The sequence below is a fragment of the Zalophus californianus genome, chromosome 8 (assembly GCF_009762305.2).
Source record: "Zalophus californianus isolate mZalCal1 chromosome 8, mZalCal1.pri.v2, whole genome shotgun sequence".
Taxonomy (NCBI): domain Eukaryota; kingdom Metazoa; phylum Chordata; class Mammalia; order Carnivora; family Otariidae; genus Zalophus; species Zalophus californianus.
In genome coordinates this window covers 14,790,133-14,801,603 of record NC_045602.1, presented here as the reverse complement: position 1 = coordinate 14,801,603, position 11,471 = coordinate 14,790,133, and positions in this window count along the sequence as shown.

Genomic DNA, 11,471 nt, shown 5'->3' with positions numbered 1-11,471 from the left:
CAGCTTCACATTGTGAGATCAGGCCCAGCAGTGAATGGGTTAAGCAGACTCTAAAGGAAGGGAAAGCTACCCATTTCAGAAGTTAGTCATTTATCCTTCAGTCCTTCAGAAACATTTATTGAGGACCATGATGAAGCAGGACAATACCATGCATCAGAATACAAAATATAATCGAAGTGTTGTAGGAGAGACAACATATAAATGACAATTAAAGTGTCATGTAATATGTTTGATAACAGAGGGATGTACATGATGATACAGAAGCACGAAGGAGCATCTGAATCTGGTTAGAGTTGCCACTGGCTTGGTAGTTTCAAATTTCTCTTGTTTCCATTAGTAAAAGAGGAATATAGTGCTGGGTTAAATACTCTCCCTCTTGAGGCTATTTTTTAAAGCAGGGTAAAACATTATAAAAAATTGACTCCCTCCATAGGAATATAAGTAATGGGATTTTAGTTTAATACTTATTTCACAGATACCTATGCATATAAAAGGATTATTGTAAGATCCATCTGTACATTAAAACATATCAAGCTTGTGGTTTTCTCATCACTATAAAAACGTTCATGTACACAAATACTTCAAATGTCCTTAACATCTTTATATACTCAAAGTCATAAGAGTAGCAAAGTTTCTCACATCAGAATATTATTCAGATTTAATAATGAATAACTATCACATAGAACAAATCTCTTCAATGATCCAGTTGCTAACTGGCAAAATGAGCAGAACTCTAATATAATACTTAATATAAACACAGTAAATGTTGACTCTGTTTTTTAAATATTTTTTCAATAAAAAAGACCCAAGTTATTTTTAGATCCTTTGTATTTTATCTTTCATTATCTCTTGAGTAGTAAAATAATGGTTGTAGCATGTCAAAAGTTTAAAATTTTGTGTGGAAGCTATGTGGAGGTAAGAAATTGGGGCAAGAAACACTAGAGGCAGGGAGACAAGGAAGAAGGCTCTTAATTTATTTAACAAAACTATACTTGCACAGTGTTATGAGTTAGCAGTTCTAAAGCTATCTCATGTATACTTCAAAGTTGAGGAATAAATATGCTGGGGGAAGCCAAAAGAAGGAAGTTACAAGTATGAATGGAAGGTTAGACTGAACCCTGCAGAGCTGGATTGTGATTGGAGATATCAATATCAATTCATGGTTTTTAATACCATAGACAGGTAGGTAGACAAATAGATGTGTAAATAAACTTAGGTGTGTGCATGTGCTTCTGTGTGTGTGTGTGTGTGTGTGTGTGGCGTAGCCCATCCATTGGAAGGGCCTAGCAGCAATGACATACTAGAGGCAACAAGCCACTTAATGCCTACATATTGGTTTCTATATACTATAGTCCACTAAAAGGAAATAAAACTCTAGAGAAATAGCTGATTCCAGGGATGGAAGAGAAAAAGTACAAGGTAAGTCTACAGAATTCTGTTATTCTCAAAAGTAAGAAAGTGCTGAAGAATCATGGGGACATTTCAAAGGTATATAGGAACCCACTTGGATGAGTTCCAACCAGCCAAAATCTGAGCACCTAAAAAATATGATAACAAGGAATTACATCGATTGAATAAAATAAAAATATGAGTCCATACATACAGAAATGAGTAAATGCATGAAAACAGAATGCACTTTATTAAAGTAGAATGCCATCTAATAAGTAAAGAAGGAATGGAGCTAGAAAATCATCAGTGAAGCTAAAACTAGAGGTGAAAGTTGGTGAGGATGGGATATTTGCAGTCTCTCAATGTATCTTCTTGCAATTACACATTACACACAAAGGGGTGATTAACTTCACTATAAGGAAACCTGGAAGACACAAATTCAACCAAATCTTCAAACTAAAATCACCAATACTGGGACAAACTGACATTGTGATCCTTCTAATGAGATGCACTTAGAAGTACACAATACTGTGTCAGTGACATTATTCCAAAAATAAGCGACCTGAATCTAATAAAAAGGAACTGTCAGGAAAACCCAAACTGATAAGCATTTCAAAGAATATTTTGCAGGGCGCCTGGGTGGCTCAGTCGTTAAGCATCTGCCTTTGGCTCAGGTCAGGATCCCAGGGTCCTGGGATCGAGCCCTACATCGGGCTCTTTGCTCGGCGGGAAGCCTACTCCTCCCTCTCCCACTCCTCCTGCTTGTGTTCCTTCTCTCACTGTGTCTCTCTCTGTCAAATAAATAAGTAAAATTCTTTAAAAAATTAAAAATAAAAAATAAAGAATATTTTGCTAATAATTTTCAAAATGCAAGGTCGAAAACAAAACAAAACAAAGGAGAAAGGCTGAAGAATTGTACCAGAAATAGAAGATTAAAAAAGACATAAAAACTAATGTAACATGTGATTCCGGATTAGATCCTGAACAAGAAAAACGATAATTATAAGAAACATTATATTGTGACAGTTGCCAGACAGGAATAGAAACTCAGGATTAGATAATAATATTATATAAATGTTAACTTTCCTGATTTTAATAACTACATTATAGTTATGCAAGAGACCATCCTATCTTAGTAAATGCACACTGAAGTATTTAGGGGCATAAGGGACACCGTTTCTCCAACTCTGAAATTGTCAAAAAAATATTATCTATCTATCTAACTATCTATCTATCTATCATCTATCTATCATCTCTCTCTCTCTCTCTCTATCCATCCAGAAAGAATGAGGAGAAAGGGAGAAAGAATTAAATGGGATAAAGTATAAACAATCAGTGAATCTGAATAAAAGGAATTCAAGAGTCCCTTTTACTATTTACTTGTCTGTAAATTTCAAATGACAATGAAATCACCTATATCATGCATTTACTCAATGAACATAATTCTGGATCTCAATCAGTTCCAGACTGAGTAAAGAATTTATACCACTACACGAAACACCTTATGCGGGTAGAGATATTTACTGGCACTATGGTGACCCAAAAGAAGAAGTGGTCACTTCTGCTTGGGGAAATCAGTGGACCTAGTTCAGAAGTTCCTCTCAGAAGTGTTGAGGGCTGGAACTAGAGGAGGGGACAGATTCAAGAGATATTATAGAGTGGAATCAATAGAACTCAGTGACCGGATGAATGGCAGGATGGGGGAACTAGGAGAAGCTTTGCATGCCTTTTGCGTTCCTGCTCAGGTAACAGAGCTCACTGGGATAAGAAACACAGGAGAAGAAAAGATTTGAGAGGGAGAGAATTAATCCAATTTTGAACACAATGAATCATCAGGCATGATCATCAGGCAGGAATGACACCTCTGTTTACTTAGAATAGTCTCTGTCAAGATATCAAGTAGACTAACTAATCACTGAGGACATTTGGCTGAGAGTTGGAAAACCCCAAATAAGTACAATGTCATTCAAGCCTCCCATTGGTGGAAATAGGATCGGGGTCTAATTTTAGGGTCATAGAAAGCGCCTCCTCAAACCTTAGTCTGACCTCTGACACAGAAAGTCTTTCCAAGGGACACAAAGTCTTTATACTTGTGTTGTTGTTGTTGTTTTAATTCATCCAGGAAACATTTACTTCAAACATTGTACAAGGCACTGGAGATACAGAGATGATTAATTCATAGGCCCTGTCCCCCAGGGTTTATCATGGACTAGTGAAAAAGAAAAATAATTACAAATTGGTGTGCTTAGGATAAAGCCTGCACAGGATGGTGTGGAAGGGACCAGAGTATGACAGTGAACATGCAATTGGGAGCATGGCTGCTTTTGAAGATATTAAGGAAGTCAAGCTAAAAGATGCTAAGAGGTGACCCGACCAAATGTGACAGGGAAGAAGGGGTAGGGGTCTAGGATAAGTTCAGGATGGATTTTACCTGAGCTACCAGAAGGATGGTGGTGCCATCCACCGGAATAAGAACACAGGAGTAGAAGCAAGTTTTTTTGTTTTAATGGGGAGGAGGAAGCAGCCAGGAGAGGGGACTAACTGGAAAAGAAAGGAGAGGCTATTAATCTCAAAGTCAAACTCCAAAAAAACTGAAAAAAATGTCACGAATGCCAATTTTGTCCCTATGCATTACCAAAAATACCGAATGCAAGCTGGACTGGACTTGGGACTCTACTCTGAGCTGCGCAGCACAGATGGACATTCATCACTGACCTATATTTTGCAATATCGAGGGGGAGCACCTCTAGAAACAAGCTGCTTGCTCCTTAAATAGCAAACATGGATATTTTCTCACCAGGAAATCACATAGACCCCAAATCTAAAACAAGCCAAAGGAAAACAAAGAGAAAAGCCTCCTAGTCTTCTGTTCATGAGACCCTGAAGTTCAGGGCAAGGCCTTCTCTAGGTGGTCATGGGGTCCAGATAAAATCCTCCCAGAGCCCTGAAATTTGTTTATGCAGGTGAATCAGGAGGCAGGGGCCCTGGGGAGAGGATGGTTACTGAGTGCCTGCTCGGTGCCAGGCACTGTGCTTCACCCTTCATGTTCCTTGTTTCCTGTCTCTCTAGGAGGTCAGTATTATTATCATTCCTATTTCACAAATGAGGAAACAGGCTGTGAGGTTAAGCAACTTGCAGAGGCCCCTGGGCAGTGGCAACACTAATGTTCAAAGCCAAGACTGCAGATGACAAAGCTGTTTCTTTTCTCAGCAATGTGTTGCCTGTCTCATGGTGGTAAGCGTACTTGCTGGGAGCTCCTGGTGGCTGGAAGGAAGCAGGTAGGACTGCAGCCTCTGATGTGGGAAACAAAGGCAGAAGGAAATGGAGATAACATTAAATGTCCTTATAAGCTGCAGCCCATTGACAAATACCTGAGGCCGGCAGAGTATAATGCTCCTCCAGAAAGCTCCCAACTGTCTTAATTTTAATGCCTTGCTAGAGGCTAAAATAAGCTTGATCTGAGAATAGCAAGGTCTTCAGTATCCTGTGAGTCTTCTTTAGCACATGAAATTCCTTTTGGAACTTCCCTTACTTTTACTTCCCCCAACCCCGAAGTATATAATCAGTTGTTCCTCACAATCCCGGGGCAGCGGCTCTTTCTGCCCATGGGTCCCCATGCTTTAATAAAACCATCTTTTTGCACCAAAGATGTCTCAAGAATTCTTTCTTGGTGGTCAGCTCCTGACCCCAAGAACACTACTCCAAAAACTCCATCACCTCCTCACAGGAAATCACTTGAGGACAATGTAGGGGCAGTATGATGAACGTGTGTCTGGGTAGGCGTCTCATCCATCCCTTTTTTGTTGTTATTTTTTTCCTTTCTTTCTTTCTTTCTTTCTTTCTTTCTTTCTTTCTTTCTTTCTTCTTTCTTTCTTTCTTTCTTTCTTTCTTTCTTTCTTTCTTTCTTTCTTTCTTTCTTTCTTTCTTTTCTTCCTTCCTTCCTTTCTTTCTTTCTTTCTTTCTTTCTTTCTTTCTTTCTTTCTTTCTTTCTTTCTTTCTTTCTTTCTTTCTTTTCTTCCTTTCTTTTTCTTTCTCTCTTTTCTTTCTTCCTTCCTCCCTTCTTTTCTTTCTTTTTCTTTTTCTTTCTTTCTTTCTTTCTTTCTTTCTTTCTTTCTTTCTTTCTTTCTTTCTCTCTCTCTCTCTCTCTCTCTCTCTCTCTCTCTCTCTCTTTCTTTCTTTCCTTTCTTTTTCTTTCTTTCTTTCAGATAATCTAATACAGAAAACCCCTTAGTCCCTATGGTTCCTCTCAGCTGATAAAGTCCCGAAGGTTTCAGGCTTTGTTCTACTCAAAACTTGTCTCTGGAAAACAGAAGCATCATAACATCACACAGAACTGGACAGCCCAGACAGCTGCTGTGAAATCCGGTACACGTCCTCCTTCCCACACGGCAGTTCCAGGTGCAGCACTTATGTGCCATGAACATGAGGAGGGCACATACTGAAGTCCTATTTAGCACTTGGTTCATCTGACCGGCATGCAACAGGAAACTGGGTAATTTTTTTTTTTCCCTTGGATGAGGCATAGCAAGCTGATTAATGATGTGAGGGAGAGTGGGCTAAGGAGGGGAGTTCTACAAATGTTCCCTTTCTGAGAGCCATAGCAGGCATGGGAAAAGAAAGGTGTGCATTGTAAGGGGGTGGCAGGCAGCATTTGGCTAATTAGGGTTTGGTTAATGCTGGTGAGTGTCGAACATTCCTGCTAATGGCTGTTACTAATGGGAGAAATGGGATCATTTGTTAACTTTACTTAGGAAAGTGAGTGTTGAAGGCAGGATGGAGAAAAAAAGGTGAGCATGGCCCATTCTGGCTAAGCCAAATGAAAAGTGGAAAAAACTCCTCATGATTTTCTTTAAAAAAGCGAGACCCTGATTTCACACGGGTACCAAGCTCCCTCACCTTTATAAGAAAGTGGTCACCAATTTCTACTTCACCTGCCTGCTTTTCAGGCCCTTTGGCCATTTTCCAATTGACCTTTTCTCCCTGTTCAACATGCAGATTTTTAAATGGAAGCTGTCTTGGAAGCATGTGTTATTAAGACCTTACTGTGAACTGTGCTCTGTGCTTTGACTTGCATGATTTCATTCAAGTTTTACAACACAATTGTGAGATGTATATATGCATCTAATTCCTATTTTACAGATGAAAAGATTGAAGCCCAAAGCCCTAATCTACACAACTAAGTGGCACTTTTATTCTTTAAGGCTTTATGTTTTATAGAGCATCTTTACCTTTAAGACTCCCCCAGGATAATCTTTAAAACTTATTTTCTAAAGTACAAGTGTTTTTCTTCTTTTTTAAGTCTTTCCCAATCCATCTGACACATTCCATTCCAGTGTCCCACAGAAAGAGCTTCTCTGGCCTTTTGAATTCACAGCAACCCCTGAGTCATGTGGGTAATCAAGATGGACTGACCCAAGAAATATGAACTTGAAAAACAGCTTATTCTTCACTAATGAATCTGATTGGCATACTCTCTTCCCTGTATAGCCTTCCCAGAACTTGTACGTTGTAGCCAGGACCTACGTAGGTGGAAGGCTGACATAAAAGTCATCTGAGCAGAGCCTAGTATATATGCACATTGGCCTCCAGTCAATTTTTGAACAAGGAATTTCCACTTATCAGCTTTCAGCAAGAGTACTCTGCATATGCACTATGAATAGGGTTGATATGATGAGAAGCTGCTCCTTAATCATGCTCTCAGACCTGTAAAGACACGGTCTCATCCAATAGGGTTTATATTTAGAAATATGAAGACTCATTCTTTAGACCACTGAATTAACTGCATAGGATTTCAGATTGACCTGCTGTTAACCTGGGTATTGGAGAAGTTTCCTAGAGGCAGGTAGGACTGAGAATCTTGATTCTACCAATTGTCAGTTTTGTGACTTTGGACAAGTTACTTCATTCTGTCTGCTTCGTGGTTGAAAAGTAGTAAATAGTATAAAATGTGTAAAGTGTCTTTTAATTCCTAAAGATTTCAAACCATCCCTATGGCAGCAGCGTCCCAAAAGGGGAAAGAAAAAAAGTAGTCACTGCCAACCTTTGAAGACCTAAACACTTACACAGTGTTACTTCCCCAGAATTATATTAGATAAAGCAAGTCATGGACAGGCCTGAATTCAAGGGGTGGGAAACAGACTCTACTTCCTGCTGGGAATGGCTGCAAAAGAATGTGCAAAACTCAGTCAGACACAGAACCAGGTACTCTGAGCCAAACATACTATAGGTATTGCCCATGTATTTCTCCCTAAAAAACGCTCAAACTAGGTGTTATACACCTATTTTATAGACATGAAAAACAAGGCTTAGAGACAGTAAGAACTTATCTGAGATTAACCAAGTGGTTACTAGCAGATATGGATTTTAATTAGAGGTTTTACTCCAAAACCAACACTGATAACTTAGATACATACTTCAAAGGCCAATAATGAGCAATGCCTCCATTTCTATAGGAAGGAGCTAAGAAAAATATATTACTTTATCTTTACATTTATTTTTTAGGACTATTCCAAAGAAAACATCTTGAGTATATAAACTCTCTATTTAGGTGTCAAGGTGCTCCCAAGTCTGTTCAATGCCAGCCTCAACAATCTATAGAGGAGTGTCCACCACTCCTCCAAAAATGTCCAAAGACATGAATCCAAGGAACTTAGAAACAGGCTCAAACAACTCTTCATATATTACTTTTCCCAGACCATATTCTCAAAAAGTAGGAAATGTCTTTAAATCAAGTGCCAAGAGCAGCCCTAGTTAGGCCATGTTCCCAGAGATAGGTTATATCAGTTAAAGGAGTGTTGCAGGAGATTCTAAGATGACTCCTCCACAAAAAAAAGAAAAAAAAAAGCAAACAAACAAAAAAACCCTCACCTTTAAATAATTCCCTTCCCTGTGAGTACAATGGGACATTACTCCCATGACTATGTTATTGTACATGGCAAAAGGGATTTTATAGCTATAATTAAGGTTACTCATCAGTTGACTCTGAGTTAATTGAAAAGGAGATTTTCCAGGTGGGCATAACCTAATCATGTGAGTTCTTTAGAGAAAGGCAGAGAGATTCAAAACATGAGAGGAATTCAACCAAAGCAGGTTCTCCATTAATGAGATGGAGAATGTGGGGCAAGAATCTGAGAATGGCCTCTAGGAGCTGAGAGTAACCCTTGACCAAAATCCAACAACTTGGACTTCAGTCCCACAATAACAAGATACTAGATTCTGCCAACAACATAAATGGGTTTGGAAGCAGATTTTTCTCCAGAGCTTCCAGATAAGAGCCCAGCCTGGCTGACACCTTAATTTCAGCCTTAGGAGATCTTGAGCTGAGAACCCAGATGAGCCTATCTAGATTCCTGTTTTGCAAAACAGTGAGATAATAAATTGACATTGTTTTAAGCTGCTAAATGAGTATTTGTCATATAGCAGTAGAAAATGAAAACAGAAAGCTGATCCAAGTGGCAGATGGAGGCAATAGGAAAACCTGAATCTTTCCCTTTCTCCACAACACCCCTCTGTCATCTCAGACAAGGCATACCTATGTTGACTTATCTTAGGCCTGATAATCCCCAAACTATTTACTCTGTGATATGGACAGTATCCATGGCTTACTATATTAAATTTTCTATTATAGTCTTGATTTGAAATATATCATTAGGCCACATATTCCACATATTTTCATTTTCAATACCTTGCCTTATTTAGGTAGTAGAGCATTGGTCATAGGATCACAGCAATGCTCTATGCAATATTCTGTTCATAATTCACCAAAACAAAATGATAATTAACACCCATTATCATAATTCACCAAAACAAAATGATAATTAACACCCATTATCATAATTCACCAAAACAAAATGATAATTAACACCCATTATTGCTAGACACCTTATTATACTATCAGTAATCTTCACAACCTCTCTGACAGATAGATATTATTCCAATTTGGAGGTCAACAGAACTAAAGTTTGAATGGAGTTAAGTGGCCCAAAGATATTGACTAGCCGAAGTAGGATTTGAACCCAGCACAGTCTTACTCCTAAGTTCAGAACTCTATTGGAGAGTGGTGCATAGATCTATAAAATGGGCTGTGAAGAAAGAGGATTAGTGATTACTTCATGCTGGAAATGGGCAGATGGGGGATGATATCTCAAGGGTGCTAGTTTATTTTTGAAATGATGACAATATTCTAAAATTGATTGTAGTAATGGTTGTACAATTCTGTGAATACACTAAAAACCAATGAATTATACACACTTTAATTGGATGAATTTATGGTATGTTAATTATATCTAAATAAATCAGTTTTCTAAAAAGAAAACCGAGAAGGATCTTGTAGGAGAAGTTGAGGTATATAAGGCAAGGGAAGTAGATGAGGCACAGGTGTGGGCTAAATTATGGAAAGCCTTGCATATCAGGCTAATCTGACTGAAATCTGTCCATTCAAAAACAACGGTTCCCCACAAAAGGTTTTTTTTTTTTTTTAAGATTTTATTTATTTATTTGACAGGTGGGTGGAGAGAGAGAGAGAGCACGAGCAGGGGGAGTGGAAGAGGGAGAAGTAGACTCCCTGCTGAGCAGGGAGCCCAATGCAGGGCTAGATCCCAGGACCCTGGGATTATGACCTGAGCCGAAGGCAGTTGTATAACCAACTGAGCCACCCAGGCATCCCCCCACAAAGGGTTTTAAATAAGGGAGTGAAAAATCTATTAGTGTTTTAGAAAGATACCTCCAGTGGTTACATAGATGAATTTGAGAAGAGGGATGCAATACTGTAGACTAGGAGGTTGATAAAAAGACTCTTGCTTAACTCACTGAAAAGATGGACTTGACCTAAAGGTAATGGAATAGAAGGCCTAGTGTTTGAGAAACAATGCAGAGAGAAAAGAGATGTAACTTTTTAAGAGCCTGAGATAAGGAAGAAGGAGAAGTCAAAGACAACTGGGCTTTCTAGTTTGAGAGGCCAGGTTTGTAAGGATGCTGCTGCCTGGCCTTTTGTAGAGCCTGGGGGCACTGGACAGTGGAATTTTTAAGAGCTCCTAAGTCATTCTAACATGCAGCCAAGCATGTGAACCTCTGGCTTGGATTGTTCCTTTCCGGCTGAGGCTGGCAGAGGAAGGCACAGCTATTGCTTGCCAAATGCTTGTAGCCTAGCCAACAAAACATGGCTCTGCTGAACAGAGGTGAAGCCCCATCATGAGTAACTTGGGGTCTGATGGGCTGATCCAAGTTGCAGTTTCACTGATGGTGGGTTTTAATAAAACAGATAAAATTTAAGGTAAGGAGAAGACTATTTGAACTATTTGAATTCCATGGTTAACATGGAATCAGTGGGCTAGCTAGAGCTGTACTCTGAGTAGTAAAAATTCCTAACTATTCTAGTGCACTGATTATCAAAGTGTGGTTCTCACACCAGTAACATCAACTTATCTAGGTACTCTTTAGAAATTCTTGGGCTCTAATCCCAACCCAATGATCACAAACCCTGGAAATGAGGCCCAACAATCTGTGAATATTTTTTTAATTAAGTAAACTTCTTAAAAATTTTGAAATAATTATAGATTCATAGGCAATTTTAAGAAATAATACAGAACAATCCCATCACCCTTTGCCCAATAGATCCCAATGGCAACATCTTGCAAAACTGTAGTACAGTATCACAGCCAGGATATCAACATTGATACAACCAAGTTAAAAATACAGAGTTCAACTGGGTTCAACTTACACCAGAGATACAAATGTAGTGATCCAAAGGGGCATGTGCACCCCAATTATAGCAGCAATGTCCACAATAGACAAACTATGGAAAGAGCCTAAATGTCCATCAACAGATGAATGAATAAAGAAGATGTGGTATACACACACACACACACACACACACACACACACACACACACACACACACACAATGGAATATTATGCAGCCATCAAAAAATTGAAATCTTGCCATTTGCAACAACGTGGATGGAACTAGAGGGTATTATGCTAAGTGAAATAAGTCAATCAGAGAAAGACAATTATCATATGATCTCAGTAATGTGTGGAATTTGAGAAACAAGGCAAAGGATCATAGGGGAAGGGAGGGAGAA